The sequence below is a fragment of the Gopherus evgoodei genome, chromosome 4 (assembly GCF_007399415.2).
Source record: "Gopherus evgoodei ecotype Sinaloan lineage chromosome 4, rGopEvg1_v1.p, whole genome shotgun sequence".
Lineage (NCBI taxonomy): Eukaryota > Metazoa > Chordata > Testudines > Testudinidae > Gopherus > Gopherus evgoodei.
Window position 1 is genome coordinate 142,832,385 of NC_044325.1, and position 17,702 is coordinate 142,850,086.

Sequence of the window (17,702 nt, forward strand, 5' to 3'; positions counted from 1 at the left end):
GGACTGCAGGGAACTCTGCTGTTGATCCAAAAACTCAGAGAAGACGGGCACTCAGCTGGCTAAGTGCAATCATGCAGGGTCAGGAGGGAAATAGCCCAGGGCAAAGCTCTCCTTTCTAGTTGTTAGCCTAGTGGACAGGATACTCAGCCAGGAGGTCAGAGACCAACCCTGATTCCAGTCCCCCTCCTCCTGAGCGGGAGAAGGGATTTGAACACAGAGCAGCTGAGTGCCCTAACCACTAGGCTATGGAATATTCGGTCTTTCCTATTGAAGTTACTTCACATTAATTCAGTAATGGAATACTTAGATATTAATTGGTCCAGAGAAAGCATTAGAATTACTCTATAGCTGGGCGGTTGGAGCACTCCCCTGAAAAGTGGCAGATCCCTGTTTGACTCCTTTCTTCTCATCAGAAGGAGGGACTTGAAATGAGGGTCTCCCACCTTAATAACTAAAGTTATAAGGGAGGTCCACCTCCCCCTAACTAACTGTTTCCTATGAACTTGCCTTAGGGGGCTAATCTGGTATGTGGCTTCTGAGCACACCTACCGGATTATCCCGCATGCCCCCACACCCCATATTTGGGCAGCCAAATGCCTGTCTTCCCCTGTTTGTGAATTGCTCTAGGAGACAGGTGTCTGGATGCCTAGAGCGAGGCTGCAGTGTGCATGTCCAGAGGAAAAAACAAGACAGGTGATGAGTGAATTTAGGTGCTTCCAGGGTTAGAGGGAAGCTGGGCGACAGTTTTGTGGGTCGCACTGGTGCCTAAAAAGCAGAATTTAGGCACCTATGTACCTTTGTGAATCCCACTCCTATAGCCTCACATTTTAGCCATTGGACCACAATTAACAATTAATTCCACAGCTCATTTTTGGAAATGAAATAAAAACCTCAGGCCTCAGTGTTTAAGTCAATCTTCAACTATCGGCGTTAGACGAGATAACTCCTGCAGTATCTGCTAACCCTATAGTTCCATGGCCAGGGCAGGAACTACATGGAGGGCAAAGTATCTCCCTGCTGCATGGTTCCTGCACCTTTCTCTGAGACACTGGTGCTGGCCACTGTTGGGGAGACTTGGGTCTGATTCAGCATGTAGCATAATCTTCAGCCAGCATAATCCTGCCTGCCCCATTGCCTCTCCACAACCCAGCAGGTTTGGTGCAGAAAGTCCTTTCAAGCCAAGGGCAGAAAGAGGGGTATGGGGTTTCCATTTACAACCACCACAACGTTACATTTCTAACCTCTGAGGGACATTGTTAGGATGATTAATAATTCCCCTCTCTGGAAGCCCTCTGGAATCAAGGCTGTGTGGGAGAAAGAGAGCGCAAGTGTTTAAGGAAGGGCCGTTCAGACACTGCCGGATCCCTTCACGACTATCAGAGTCTATTACTGCAGCTGACTGTGAAAGACCCCATGGAGAATAGCTCTGGCAGGCTTGTGCAGGATAAAATGGAAAAAACTCACCTGACCTCCTCTGACTCCCCACCACAATCTCCTTGACCCCTCTCAAAGCGGGGGAAGGGAGAGTGACCACTGAAGAGGGGAGGTGGAGAAGTATAATTTATTTATTCTCTCTGAATTAACACAATGTTTCCTTTGAGCCCAGGACTCCATTATCTCAGCCTCACTGGGTTCAGCCGATACTGTAGGGAAAGAGAGGAAACCAAATGCCGGAAATCCCTTTCCTTCAGTACCAAAAGCGAGAGATCCAGGAAGGCTTCAAGGTCCAAAATCCACCTGCAATTCCATTGCTTTCCCTAGCTCTTCAGAGGGCAGAGTGTGGCACAAAGACTAGTGTAGAATTTGAGCACCATGTTTGGTGCTGCAGGTTGGGAGGCCCTTTTCACTTTGATTTGCAGGGAGATGTTAAACCATCAGGAGGACATTGATATTAGTCAATAAAAATCCCTTGGATTTCTCTTGCCATGACAGTACTCTCTTCCTTGCCAATTCAGATGACATTATTATTTGTCTTGCAATAACACCTAGAAGCCTTAACTTACATCACCCCAAAGAGTTTTTGGTTTGAACAGACGAGACAGAGGAAGGATTATCCCCCATTGGGGAATAGAGGCCGAGAGAGAGGAAGGACCAGACTTTCAACTGCTCAGCACCCACAATTAGTGGTGGATTTTCAAGAGAGCTGAGCACCTAACATGCACCCATTGTGCAGAGCTCTTTTAATAATCTGGAAGCGAACAATGTTGTATTTGGCTGCTGCCCAATGTCTGATCAAAACTATGGTGATGGAGTCCATTCTCTTACCAAGTCCCCTCATGCAGCAGGTACTGGCTGATCTGTGATTCGAAAGGAATGGCTCGACAGGCAAGGCTGATGACCAGAACATGCATGCTGAGATGGCCAATGAAGCTGCTGCCAGCCATAGCCTTGGTCTGCTGGGCAGGCCACTTTGCCTGGATGGAGTTGTTTAAGATGCAAGCTCTGACCTACCGCAGGCCATCTCACATAAGATTGTGGGCCTGGTTCTAATCTCAGTGATGCTGGTGTGGATTCAGAGTGATTGCACTGACTTCAGGATACCAGCACTGTGTCAGAGCAGATACAGGCCCCTGGCCAGACAACGCCAGCAGAAGTTTGCTGGAGGGATTGAAAAGCTAAATTGGGATGGTTGGTGAAAGTTTCCAGCTTGTTAGGGAACATGTCAAGGAAAGAGGCAGAGCTCTACTGGTCCTGAAGGGAACCCAGGAATCCAGAGGGAACCCCAAAAAATGCAGAGGAGGGGCAGAAAAAATCAGGAGTTCTGAACTTATTCCAGACACCAGAGTGTGTTTCATTCAGGTGCCATTTGTGTATTGAATGGGTGACTCAGCTCAGTTTGTTTTACACTACAGTACTTTGTGCCTACGTACTTCCTGCCATCTTTGAAAAGCACCTAGAAGCAAGCAAGGCCTCAGGTAGCCAATCAGTAGTTATCCTCATTTGACTAACAGCGATGCTAAGGCACAGCTCAATATGGCCACTTGCCAAGGCCACACGCTGAGTCAGCAGTAACGGGGATGAGAGTAAGAGAGAGCTTTTATGGTGGGCTTTCCATCCAGAGAGCTGAGGGCTTTGCAAAGGAGGCAAGTAGAGAAGGTTGGGATTTTTCAACATTTGTTTTTCTCCCCCAACCCCCAAATCACTTTTCCCTCCTAAGCTCCTTTTCAGTGGCAAAAAATAGGAGGAAAAAAAACCCTACAATTGTGTGTTGAAGGATATGGGGGAGGGGGAGAGAGAAGAGGACTGAAAATATTTGGTAAAAGATTTCAGCAAGTCCGTTCTTTTCAAAACCTGTGAAACACATTGTTCCCCCCTTCACTGTTCCACTGGCTCGTCATCTCCATTTCAGTGGAGGGGAAAACCAAGAACAGGGAAGTGACATGACTTGCCCTAGGTCACCCGGCAGGTCAATGGCAGAGTCAGGAATTTCAGCAGAGATCTCGAGTTCCACATACTCCTCAGAGGTTGCGTGTGACTCAGACAGGCTCCTACTTTGATCAGACCATCCAGCCAAACCAATTTATCTTGCTAGAGAGCAGGGGGTGGAGGAACGGTGATCAGAGCCAGTGTGATTTTACAGAACAGTCTATCACCTTGAAGAGAGAATTCACTGTTCTGAAGAAGTACTACCTCAGGACTCTTTCCTGGCCTGGGGACACTGGGCTGGCTAACAGCTACATGTAGCCTGTTGTGTAGAGATGAGTGCCCCTGAGTGGATCAATCCCCCAGCTCTTTACCCCTGCACTTCTCCCCCTGCTTCATGCTTTTTGGTGGTGCCATGACAGAGATTCTGTGGGACTCTTTATCTGAAGCCTCACCCTTCCAGAAGAGCCTCCGGCAGCTCAGCAGCCTGCCGGGCTCCACAGACCTCTGGCCCAGCTATCCATTCCCTCTATTTGGTTGACAAAGGAGGAGGACCAGGAAGGGAGGTTCCATCACACTGAACTCCAGTGTCCTGCTCCCCTGTCCCTCACCCTCTCCAACCCAGAGGAACGATACTGCAGCAAAGGCAGTGGCCTGACATGCTTGCCTATCCCTGTTAAAACAGAGGGGAGTTGACTGACTCACCAGAGAAGCAGAGGCCATGGGCGGATGCTGGACACCACAGGGAATACATTACGCTTCCAGAGAGGGCAGTGCATCAACAGCCCAGTGGGTAGGATCATGGTGGTCAGTACTCTGCAGAGGTCAGCCCACTTTAGGTCTGTCGAGTAGCAGAGGAAGGTACCTCCTGCCTGGAAGGCTCAGTTGCAGCCTACCATGGAAGGGCTTAATTGAGTGAATAAGACAAGGAATGAGGAGCCAGCGCTGCAGGCTTCTGCTGCCGGCATTAGGAGGGAATGTGGCGTAGCAGTTAGTGCAGAGTGATAGGAGCCAGGACATGGCAGGGCCTCTCATCGTGACTTGCTGGGCACTCCTGTGCAAGGGAGAAATGCCAGAGCCAAGGCTCCCAATCCTGGGACTCTCAAACACTGGGAAAGCTCAGAGCTGCACTGGAGCTTTGTAGCTCAGGCCCATTTCCATCAAAAAGAAGCTAGAACCTGTGGGGAAGGGAAGACACTGCTCACTCAAATCAGCATTGAGGGGCCAAACACAGTGACTGAGATACGGCAGGGCTGAACTTGGCCATAAGAGAGAGGTCTTAGGACAGCGTTGAGGGAACAGCAATGGGACTGCTGCACCTACGGCCCTGCAAGCCAGCCCTGAACAACTTTGTTTGCCCAGAACCAAATTTCTGCTTCATCATCTGCATCCAGCACCTGGGAGTCTCAGACACAACACGTTATTCCCCAGGACATCAGAGGCTGGCCCTAGTGCTGTTTCTTCAACACAGGAGGAACGTAAGCGTCGACAGACAAGGTCCATCTTGCCCAGATCCTGACTCTGACAATAGCCAGCACCAGCTGCTTCAGATGAAGCTGTAAGAGCCCCACCATAGGCAGATAATTGACCTCCAACATCGGTCTCATCTCATCTCTAACAGTTTTTAAGAACAGGCTGGACAAACACCTGTCAGGGATGGTCTAATTTACTTGGTTCTGCCCCAGTGCAGGGGGCTGGAAGTGACCTCATGAGGTTCTTTCCAACCTTACATTTCTATGATTCTTATCATCCTCCTTGGAACCCCCTCCAGTCCTGCAATATCTTTTTTTGAGATGGGATAACTGGGCCTGTGATTGATGCTCAATAACTAACCAGAGTTTCATTCCAACTCCTCTCTAAGCAGATCCCACTGCACCATGCTTGCTCAGACTTTATTTTAAGAGATGGGCTCGTGTTATGAAGTCAGGATCCAAACACTCCCAGGGGTCAGGGAAGACTTGGTTCTGTTTTTTATTCTGGTTCACCTACTGTGCCCATCACCATGACATCTGGCCTAGTTTGCCCCTCTCCTTTCCCTCCCCTGCTCTAGTTTTTATTATTGACAGAAGAATAAAAATGTAAATTGAATTGGAGGAGGGGCGGGGGAAATAATAAACTCCAGCCAGGTTCCCTCCCTTCCTCCGTGGAGTGGTAACTGGCACAGATTATATCTGAGGAGCCCCACATGACCAGGGCCCCGTATTTATATGTCAGTGTGTAAAACACCCTGCTGAGCTGCCTTTTCTCTGCCAGAGGCTGAGGGCTTCTGCTGCGCGTCTGGTCAAACAGATGCACAAAGAGGATTAGGGAGAGCCTCTCAGCACCGCAGCGTAATCCATCAAATTATCCCCTTGCTGGCGTTGCCATCCTCTTTAAAAAAATAAAAAAATGAAAAAGCCTCCAAAGATTTTTTTAAAGGGACTGAAGTTATGCTTCAGCCTGAAAGGCTCCACCCAGCTGCTCTAATCCGGCATCACAATGGGCTGGTTGTGAACTGAACGCTGGGGTGTAGGGAGTGAGGAGAAAGACACAGACACTTAAAAAGGACAGCAGCCTCCACAAGTGTGGAAATCCAACAGGTGGCTCAGGATCTGCCCTCCCCCCTACACCCCGCTGCCCTCTTTCTGTTTCTAGGAACAGAAACAGAAGCGCTCAAAAGGGGACTAATAAAATAGAAAATGTGACAACCCTCCTACTTCCACACACACACACACACACACACACACACACACACACACACACACACACACACACACACACACACACACACACCCTGCTCATTCACAGAAGAAGCCTGTCTGGTTTTCTGGAAGCAATTGGATGGGGTAGCCATGCCTCAGGCGGCTCCTTCCACCCAGCTTTGCCAAGTTCAGGATCTGCCTTTGCCTCTCTCAATAGTAGAAAAGGACCCAGCCTGCCAAGCTTGGATCCAATTCCAGACCCATCTGACTGCAGGAGGAGTTCAGAATGGGACTCTCCCCCGTTCCGTTGCTGTGTAATAACACATGAGTACTGTGCATTCCCAGGTGACTTTGTGGGCTTCTGTAACCAGATTTTCAACAACAAAAGCAGCTCAGCAGCCACCACATCCCTAAATTCCCAGCTCTTGGTAGGAAGGGGTTAATTCATAATGGAAAGAAATAGGTTCCCTTGAGTCCCCAGGAAACCCTCTCCACCTTTCTTCCTACGTGAGGTAGAGACTTTTTAGGTGCGGACACGGATACTCATGGATAGCTTAGCTAGATTCAGGGGGTTCCAGGAAAGGCAGATAGGGTTTAATTTGCCCTTTCCCAGCACCTTGCACAGCCATTTATACGGGCACAAAGTGGGTGAAGTGCTCCCATTCTGACCAGGTAGCATTTTTAACTAGTGCAAGTGACTTTGCAAGGTGCAGTGCAATGGTGAACCAGGCCCATGGGCCTCATTTCCAGTAGTGACCAGCTTTCAGGGGTCAATCTGAGCCTGAGCCACACGGAGCATGCAGACTGTCTGGATAGATTCCCTGGCTCATTGGTGCGCCTGTTGTTTAGGCCCATTCGTAGCAAGTGTGTCCCAAACCTCTTGTTCTGGACATTTGAGAGACTCACTTGAGTAGTTTCCCAGCAGTCCTAAAGAGAGTGGTTGGGGACTTTTATGGAGGAAGAAGGTTAAAAGTCAGCCCTGACATTACACTTGCATACAACAAAGACAAAAGGAAAGTACAGGAAAAAAAAGAAAAGAAAAAAAAGCCCTGAAACATCCAGTCACAGATAGGAAACTAGCTCATCATTACATTCCACAATTAGAAACATTCTGACTAACAGCTAAAAGAAAGAAGCATATGATCCAGGGATTCCACACAGATCCTCCTCCCTAGACAGATAACTCACCAGCTTAACATCTCTCCACAGTGTCAAGAATCTGAAAAATGCAAGAGGCTTAGAAATGCGAGACTGAGAATGGCAGCAAAATAAAATAAAATAAGTTAAAAAAAACCCCAAAATCTGCAATTACAGAATTTGAGAGCAACTAACACAGTCAATAACAAATCCACAGGGTGAGAGGAAGTGTTGCCACCAGCCAGACATTCATTTAAAAACCAGACCACTTTTGCCCCACCCCCTACTATCTAGTAAAGGGTTCAAAATAACTGAATTTCTTGGACAGATGTACCCAGTGGAGTAGGAATGGCTGAAGCTGGGCCACTCAAACTCCACTTGGGATGCCAGGGACAAGGCCTCCCCCAGCACACCCCTCTGCAACTTAATGTCCTAGCAGAAGGCGAGACAGCCCCAAAGCTCTTTCAGGGTGCAAAGGGAATTTCAGTGTAAATCAGATCTGCCTGGGAAAACATATGAGATTTGACTTATTTTTTTCTCCTATTTTTTTTTTAAACCATGATCCCCTGCATTACTTTTGTTAAAAAAATAATAATGCTTCCATAGATTGTCTGGGGGAGCAGTCCAGCACAGGCCATAAAAAAGGGTTAGGGAAGAGAACAAACAAGAAGGAAATGTATAAAGTGCCTGCACCTCTAAGTTCCATTATTGGAAACACAATAGGAAGGAAAAACTAGTTCAGTCTCTTCTTCCCATATGAGCAACATGTGCTGAAATCACACTGAACTCAAGTTACACTACCGGCAAGTCAGCCCTGGCTCCTGCAGTATCACCATTATAGTTGCTTTGCTCATTTTTTTTTCGTCTCATCATCATAAAAGTCTCCAAGACTGTAGCAACTGTGAGGGTGTTAGTGGTTATCTTGTCTTGAGATCACACTGCCTGTGTACAGAGCTGGGAAAATAGGAAGCGAGAGCAGAACTTCTTGCTTACGACGGGAAGGTGGATACTGCACAATCAGGGATTTAAGAACATGAGAATATCCATACTGAGTCAGACCAATGGTCTATCTAGCCTGTCTTCTGACAGTGGCCGGTGCTAGATGCTTCAGACTTAACTCACTGCTGAGCCAGCATCGTGCCTTGAGCTCCCAGCACCAGCCTTGGGGAGAATTTGCAATGCTAGAAAGCTGCAGTGCTTGAGATATTCCACCTGATGTAGTTAATTGCCAGACCAATGGCTCTGGTCTGCAGTGACATATAAAACATCCTGGCTGGATTATTGAAATGATTTGTGGTTCTCTGGGAATGCAGCAGAGACAAAATGCTCAAACCCTGTGAATGGTGGCAGAAGGGAATGATGATTAGCCTTAATAATACCCCTGCTGGCCAATTCGGAAGTAGCAAAAGTACTCCAGTAGCACTCCCTCCAAAGGGAGTTCCATTGAACGGTGCTGTTTGCAGACATGGTCTTGAGAAAATAGTGGGGGGGGGGGGGGAAATCTATCTTTTGATAGACACAGAGGATCACCACTGGGGACTGTGGGGGGTGGGGAGGGCACCACAACTGTCCAAAAATCATCCATGAAAATCCCAAAGTAAAACAATCTCAAAGTTATACAGCCCTTTGTCCTTGACATTTCAGGAGTGTGATGTCATGCTCTTCCTTGGAGGACGCACTTAGAATCCCAGATGCACATAGAACGAATAGGCTCTTTTGTAATCATGTGGTAGTTAGTACATTTTCTCATAGCAATTTTCTGGCCTGCAATTCCAGTTATTTGTGTCCCTGCTGAAGGAGCCTGATGCAAACATACCTTTCAGCACGCCCTTTGAACCCCACCAGCAGGTTGGTGGGTTTCTCCCTCTCCGTTTTCAGTCATCAAAATGAAATAGTCTTCGAAACAGACAAAAGACCTTGCCGTTTGAGGACTACCCTCAAGACAGCTGGAAGCAGGGAGCTCCCCTGAGTCATATCAGACCAATGAGTGTGTGAGAAGCAGCTGGACTGGGCAGTGGACCATAGTTCTCCCTGAAGTGTCTGGCATTTACCCTCCACCCCGCCATGCAAAGGGGTGTTAGAGCTCTTTTAGGGACACCTTTATAGCACCAATCCCTTCGTTCATATTCATTAAGATTGTTATGGTCCTGGCATCATCAATAGAGCAGGTCGCAGATCTTCCATCAAAACACTTTTCTGATGAAACAATGGCTTTTTGACCAAAACAAACCTTTTCATGGTAGTTGAAAATCTCCAGCTTTTGTAAAAACAAACCAAAGATTTTAATCAAAATATCAAGTTTAATCAAAAACCTGACAGATTTTTGTGGGTAATTTGAGGTGAGGAAGAACAGATTTTTCAAAATTTCAAATGAAAATTGGCATTTTTTTAAACCATCTCAAACCATCATGAATTCCCATCCCCCAGGGATTTAACAGACAGCTGTAAGAATTCACATGAGGCTGTTGCTCTGCTCTACGTACCTGGAAGGAGATTTTCATCTTTCTAAAGAAGTGGCTTTAGGCTGGGATTTCACTTAAAAGCCCCAACATCCAATGGGAATTGAGCATCTAACTCCGTTTACATGCCTGTGTAAAAATCCCAGCCTTATTTATTTAAAGTGAAGCTTGATAAATTTATTAATGGAAATATACGACGGGGTAACTTGAGATAGCAGGAGACTGGAGTCAGTGACCCAGGCGGTCCCTTCCAGTGCTGTGTCCTATCAGGGTGATAGTCCAGAGAAAGGAGGATCAGCCACTTAGTGCAGGAGTGCTTGGAGCCAGAATTTGGGCTCATTTCTTGTTGTGCACGCTTTACAGATTAGCGTTGCACTGATACAAAGTGGGATGCGTTAATGCCGGAGGCATCTGCTGAAGAGGACAGACGGGCGAGAGCCCTCTTACAACTACACTGTGTTTAGCAGGATGTCAGCGGTGCACTCTCCATTGCAGGCTCTCTTTGGAAAAGGCAGGGTTTTCTCCTCCTGCAGGCATCTTAGCATCCTGCCGTATTTACATGGGTACATGTGAAGGGGAAGGAGACTTCTGGTGAGTTATGGATACTTCTGCATTACTCCCCGGGGATGCCTCTAGCACACAGTGAGGCCACCATGGGCAGCAGTTTCCATTATCGCAGGAGCTGGAGCTTTCCACTCTGCCTACTACAGCCACAAAACTACGGTGCTGGCACTGCCCGTTACTAAGTACCTGGCCAAGGGTGGACACATGCAAACCAGCACCCAAGCTCGGTTTCAACTGGTGCGGGGGACAGCTAGAGTTCGCCGCTCTCGCCTACCAGGCTCGTGCCCTGCTATGAATGGCCTTTGCGAACAATGATGAATGGGAGTATCTGGGGGAATAAGAGTGGACTGTGTTCAGAGAAATTAAAGATGAAAAAGGCCCTATTGCATCATCTCCCCCACGGGGGGGAGAATGCAGGACTGTTCCCAACAGTACATTCTCTAGTGCTTTGTCCAGTCTGGTTTGATGTGTCTCGAGCATTGAGGTTGTCAGCATATCTCATGGGCATTATTCGACAGTCTAATCGATCTGAGAGCTGGGAAGGTTCTCTCCTCGGTACCAAGCACCAGATTTCCCCCTTCCCTTTCCCATTAATCCAAGTTATATACCCTGTATGAGTCCTGTGCTCCTCCACTGACTTACACCCTTTACATTCTTGGGTAGGTACATCCCACTTCAGATGTTGTTTAGCCAAGCTCTACTTATACAGCTGTGAGCTAGTCCTCATGAAAATCCATCCCACTGATCCTTTCAGTTGCTGTTTTATACCCAGTGTGGGAATTTCAAACACCAGCCCAGAGATTGCATGGGAAGGGAGTTCTCTAATTTTCAAACAAGCATCTTTATTCTTCTCCCATGCTGCCCCTCAGCTGCTCCTTAACATCCACACCGCTCCCTCATTCTCCTCCGTAACTCTCCTTGGTTGTGATGCCCACCAAAAAGCTTGACAATGGTTAGGTTGCTGTTGTGCAACTGATTACACTGACCAATACGGTCTCACTGTTTCCTTGTCCTCCCTCATTGGTCAGTGTGTATCCATCTGTTGTCTCGTCTTATACTTAGACAGTAAGCGGTCTGGGGCAGTGACTGTCTTTTTGTTCTGGGTTTGTGCAGCATCTAACGCGATGTGGCCTGGGTCCATGACTGGGGCTTCCAGGTTTTACAGTAACACAAATAGGATATGTAAATAGTTAGAGGCTAGTCAAATGCATACAAGACTATGAAGGCTAAAGGCTCAGAAACCAAAAGGCAAGTAAAAAGAACCTAACATTGGATTAAATCATGTATTTAAAAAAACAAAAACCAAACAATCTTGTGATCTTTGGGACTATTTTTTTTAACTCTTGGGAATGGCAGCGCTGGGATTCTAGCTCTAAATAGCTGGAAATCAGTGCCATGTTTCATTGCAGAGGTACTATCCCCACACAGACATGGAACAAGACCTTGAGAACTGGACTGGTGACTGCAATTTCACAGTATGGGCATTTAGAGGAAGAGAAAAATGTTTATTCAATGCCTGTAGATCAAACACCTGCTTTCTGCAGAATATGTTCCAACCTCCCTCTGCCACCAAGACAAAGAAGTCATTCGGGCTACGTGCCTCGATTACATTTCTTATTTTGCCAGACAATGTTCATGGGGTCTGCTTTTTCTCTTATGCAGATTAGCAAAAATGTTAAATATTTTCAAACTAAACCAGGAACTGACATTTGAGGATACGAAAACAAAAAGGGCCACAAGTTTAGAGACCTCCAAGGAGCAGCACAAAAATAATAAAGGAGCCTTTTAGAGTTCCATATAGTTATATTTCATGGTCAAGCCCCTGGGTGGCTTAGATGTGAAACACACAGGCACCTCTCTCACCGCCACTCTTATTGCAGTGAGTAATGCCATATTGCACAAGCAATACTGTGATTTAAAGAATATCTGTGTTTTTTGCATTGAGTCTTAAAACAGGTACCTGGGGTTTGACAAGGCAAATGACAAAAACTGCAAAGGACGTCTTTGTCTTGCTCTTTTCCTGTCCTCTGGATGTTCCATGCTTGTGGAGATTTTGCTTGCATATCCTAAAGTGAAATTCACTCACATGCTTCCAGGCAATATTTTCCTGGTGCTCACTCACTCACTCATGCCCGGTGCAGCACATATTATTTCATGGATGCCTTCAACTGTTTGCAAGCTTCTCTGCTATTCTTAAGGCAAAGATCCTCCCAGGGACACCTCCCTTCCTTGTCTCCCAATCCCAGCCCTGCACCTTCTCATGCAGAAGCTACAGGGCTTGGTTATATGAAAGAGTGTGACCCTGGGACAGCACAGAGGAAAATAAACCTGCCAGGTGCTGCTTTTTAAATTTCCTTTCCCTTCCCCCATCTTAATTCTGTGCTGCTTATTTTTTCTCCCAGGGTGCAGGGCTTTACACTGATTAGTAGCAATCTTCCCCTTTATTGCTTTCCTCCCCTCTGCTCTTATCTTTCTGAGTCACTTTGCTTCTGTCCAACTCCAGTTTTGGAGCTATCCACAAACCTGATCATGGTTGAAGTTACACCAAAGAAATACGTGGCAAAGACAGAGGAGAAACAGCCTGGAGGGGACAAAGAGGGACTTGTGTTTTGTAAGTGAGAGTCAAAACAGCTTTTAGAAACACTACAAACAAACAGAGTCCTGAATTGGGCTACAGCTAGGAAGAGTCCACGTGCAGTGACAGATGCTGCAGCATTGGGGATCACCAGAATTATATGGTTTGAGAATTTAACACAAAATGAAACTGAAAGGTAACAGATTTAAAAACCCACCAACCAGAGTTACTTTATGCAATGAATCATTAACCTGGTGAATTCACTACCATTGCGCCAGTGGTTGGGGCCAACCAAGGGCTTAGCAAGAGTCAATGACTGGATTAGACATTTATATGAATAATAAGAACATCCTTTGCTAAATAAGCTAGGATACAAATTTAAAGGGTATGAATTCCCATGCTCAATGAATGGGCCAGCCATTAACAGACTGAAGGAACTTGCCTCTAGACACAAGTTATTCTGCATTGTCCATTAAGAGGGAGGTTTTTTTGCACTTTTCTAGAAAGCATCTGGTACCAGCCATGGTGGGAGTCAGAATCCTGGGCTAAATGGACAAGTTGTCTGATCCAGTTGTCAATTGCCAGTAATATATATTGCGAAAATAAAACATAACAAATTACAAGCAGGATGAGATTTCCAGAGCACAACTTCATAGAGCTGCACTCCTACGTCAGATTTTCCTTTGGAGAACACACTAGCAGTTACTCTAGTTGATTCCATGAAACTGGCACAGTATATTAGGTTCCACCCAGGGTGAACTTCCACAGAGAGGTGGAGAGGTGTAACCAAGGGAAGACTGATCCTTTTAGCGCTCCAAACCGAAGTACGTTGTTAGGTTTAATGATTAAGAGTTTATTTTCAGCATCTGTATTTTGTAGTTACTCCACCAAAAATAAGATAGCTCCAGATTTTATAGAAGGTTAATTTTTATCTCAGAGTCTGGTGATATAAGCATCCCTCATGATTTATGTAGCGAGTGTTTCTGACTGCCAGCATCAACCTCAAATGCAGCAATGCCACCACCCCCTCCTTCTAGAAGATTGTGCTCACGGATTTTCCTTGTGTGTTTGTCTACAATGTACTGTATAGAATTCTATGTATTTCTGAATCATAGGATTATTTAGGAATCTTTATCTTATTCAGATTTATGTATGGAAAATCCCTAGCTCTGGACACCTCCAACACAAATCAATAGGGGTTGGGCCTAATGGTATCAGTAATTCATCCCAAGAGGTTTCAAAGTTTTTTCCCCAAGCAAGTGCTGTCTTGTGTTTTAAAGAACAGACCCCCCCTTGGAGATGATGGCAAGACATGATTGTGGGAATTGCCAGACCAGATCAGAGCTCTGGTCCATCTAGTCCAGTATCCTCTCTGCAACACTGGCCCACTTCAGCTGCTTTGGAGGAATAAGACCTGCAGTAGACTCTTATGGGAAACCCTCCCCCAGGGGAAAATTTTCTCCTGTCTTCTGGTACTTAAAAGGTTGGTTTATGTCCTGAAGCATGATGTTTTATACATCAGACTCTTCCTTGCCAAGCTCTCATTTCTTTCTTTCATAAAGTTATTAACAACTCTGGATATTCTTCTTAGTCATATTATGTCAAATCCTTTTAAAAATCCTCTTAAGTCCTTGGCCTCAAGGATATCTTACGGCAACATGTTCCAGAGTCTAACTGGGCAATCTCAGCATAAGACTAGGAGCTAGGAATCCCTGATTTCTAACCCTGGCTCTTTCACTGCAAGCCCCTAGGAACCACTTCCCTTAAGGGTGGGAAAGCTACAAAGGAACAACGGGAAGATGCAAGAAGGGACCCGGTGGCATAAATTGATCCTTTATGATAGAAAGAGGCCTGTAGGTATAGTGAGTAACTTAGAAGTTGTTCAAAAGTTAGCAGGTAAGATTTTCAGAAGTGTCTGAGTGACTCAGCAGCCCAAGTCCCATTTTTTGAAAGTGACTTAGGAACCTATGTCATTTACGCACTTTGAGAAATAGATTCTGAGTAAAATTTTCAAAAAACTCCCAGTTAAGTTCTGATTAAGTGTCACATACACACGTCCTTGAACCTTTATCTCAGACAGTAATCAAACCTGAACTGAACCTTGCTTGACTTTGGTTTATTCCTTTTCATTATCCATGAATCTTCCAGGTCCAGACTGGGAGTAGAAGGGTTGTTCCTGAAACATTTCCAGTCCAGTTTTGCAGACCAAGTGACTTTGGAGAAGCACTGAAATCAAACTTCCTATCACTAACAACAAAAATCCTAATTCCTTACATTTCTAACAAACCCTAATTCCTTACACTTTCTATTTGATCTAAAGCAGTCACACATAGGTGGGCCCTACCAAATTCATGGTCCATTTTGGTCAATTTCACAGTCATGGGATTTTTAAAATAGTAAATTTCATGATTTCAGCTATTTAAATCTGAAATTTCAAAAAGTGTTGTAATTGTAGAGGCCCTGACCCAAAAAGCAGTTGGTGGGGCGGGGGAGCAAGATTTTTGTGTGTGGGGGGGTGGTACTGCTACCCTTACTTCTGCGCTGCTGCTGGTGGCAGCGCTGCCTTCAGAGCTGGGTGGCCAGAGACCAGCAACTACTGGCCAGGAGCCCAGCTCTGTAGGTAGATTCACTGCCAGCAGTAGCATAGAAGTAAAGGTGGCAGGGTATGGTATTGCCACCCTTACTTCTGAACTGCTGCTGATGGGGCACCATCTTCAGAGCCGGGCATCCGGCCACCAGTCGCAGCTCTCCTGCTGCCAAACTCTGATGGCAGCACGGAAGAAAGAGTGGCAATACCATGACTACCCTAAAATAACCTTGCGACCCCCTGCAACTCCCTTTTGAGCAGGACCCCCAATTTGAAAAATACTGGCCTCCCCCGTGAAATCTGTATAGCAGTGGTCCCCAACGCAGTGCCCATGGGTGCCATGGCACCCACCGGGCCATCTATGTGCGCCCACATACTGTCTGGCGGACAAGCATCCACCAAAATGCTGCCGAGAAGCAGCATCATCCAGAGGTATCGCCACTGAAATGCCGCTGATTTTCGGCACCATTTCAGCAGCGACACCTCTGGATGATGCTGATTGTCAGTGGCATTTTGGCGGCAACGGTCTCGGTGGCATTTAAGTGGATGCTCATCCGCCAACCACGGTCCCCAGTGGCTTGTCATCCGGCGCCCGCCAGACAAAAAAGGTTGGGGACCACTGCTGTATAAGAGACCAGATTTCATGGTCTGTGATGCATTTTTCATGGCCGTGAACTTCGGAGGGCCCTGCACACAGGGAAACATGAACTGGTTAAAGCAGTTAAAGCAGCGTGGCCATCAGGAACTCAGCTCATACCAACATTACTTGTTTTGTGACATGCTTGTTTTCTTTGATTCAGGTTAATTACCGTATTGGCTGGTTTATCCCTGCAAGTCTCTCAGGATTCTGGAAAGTCCAGATTCATATCTCTTCTTCTAGACTTTCCTCCTCTTCCCTCCAGTGTTTAGGACTAACATATGTAACAACTTGTGGACTGCACAAAAGCAGCCAGAAGAGTAATAACACAAAATCCACCAAGAACAAAACTGGATCAGGAAGACACAAACAACACAACACAACACAACACACTGGTTTCTTATCGGCGCTACTTGACATTCTCACCTATGTCCTGCACTTTTATACCATTCATTCATGCTGACTAAAGCTACTTCTATATTTTTATATTAAAAGGAGCTCCCTGTCTCCAATAGCCTCATTGTTATTACTAATGTTACTTAAAAAGACACCACATTTGACTGCCTTTTCAAATACCTTAGGAGAGGTAGAACACACTTATTTACAGCTACAGGAAGAGTGCTAGCCCTCAAAATCCCTTCCCTCCTTCAGAAAGAGCCAGTTTCTGTGGTCTCTCGCCCCCTTGACAGATGAGGAGGGTGTTAAAAGCATGTTGTTTGCTCTATGCAGGAGAGGGAAAGGCTGGAGTATGTCAAAACTGAATATCTATGTATATATATTTACAGTCATATTAGACGACTGACAAACTTCAGCAACCCCGGAGTTCCACATAGTTCAGATTCCTGGTTTGTTTTTGAACTAAGCAGAGCCAGCATAACACAAACCTGGGGAAAGGAAAGCACTGAAAGGTCATAATAAACACGCGAGATCCAGAGATGAAGTTACTTCATTGCCCGATAAGAAAAGGAATAAACATTTATTAAAAAAAAAAAAAAAAAGCCAAAATAAAGGCAGCCGCGTGTCCTCCTAGGGCAGCCCCAGAACAGAACTGATTGACCCCCCAGGAAAGCAATAACCCAGAGCGGAGGACAGCGGAGCAGGGACTATCTGACAGAGGCTTTGCCGAGGGCTGCTGCGTGCCCCCCAAACCGCCGGCCCAGGGATTAGGTGTGAGTCAGACGCCCGGCGCATGGGGGTCCGAGTTCCCACGGAAAGCCGGGCGAGGTGGCTGAGCGGCCAAGGGATGGGGCAGCCCAGCCGGGGCCCTGCTCTCGGCCACTCGCCCTTTGCCGGGGCCGGGGTTCTCTGGCCCCTCTCCCCGGCCGGGGGCAGCCCTGGCTTCCCGGCAGAGTCTGAGCCGCGTCCGCTCAGCCCGAGTGCCCAGCGCGCCCGGCGGGCAGGGGACCCGCACGCGCTCGCCCTACCTTGGAGAGGGGCAGGGGGTGGGCTCGGGTCCGGTCCGGTCCGGTCCGGCTCGGCTCGGCTCGGCTCGGCTCAGCCCGGCTCCCTGGCTGCTGCTCCGCTCGGCTCCGCGCTCTGCCGCCTTTTAAATCGCCTCGCTGCTGCACGCTCCCAGGGAGCATGCGCCGCCGCGGCGCTGGGGGGGAACACACTGCCCCGGCGGGGTGCGCTGAGACGGGGGGGAGAGGGAGGGAGACATCCCTTCGCGGCCCCGGGCTTCCTGGGGCGTGCGGGGCTC

At 47.1% G+C, this 17,702-nt stretch overlaps 1 protein-coding gene across 2 annotated transcripts in view; it reads right to left on the bottom strand.

Moving 5' to 3' along the window:
* Positions 1 to 17,468, bottom strand: part of SLC45A3 (solute carrier family 45 member 3) — a 42,705-nt gene extending 25,237 nt beyond the window's left edge. The window contains exon 1 of one of the 2 annotated variants that reach the window (XM_030561582.1): positions 17,428 to 17,468. The gene's annotated coding sequence lies outside the window, so the exon portion shown is untranslated. The remainder of the gene's footprint in view (positions 1 to 17,427) is intronic. The other variant, XM_030561584.1, reaches the window with a different exon arrangement.
* Between the last annotated feature and the right edge of the window lie 234 nt (positions 17,469 to 17,702).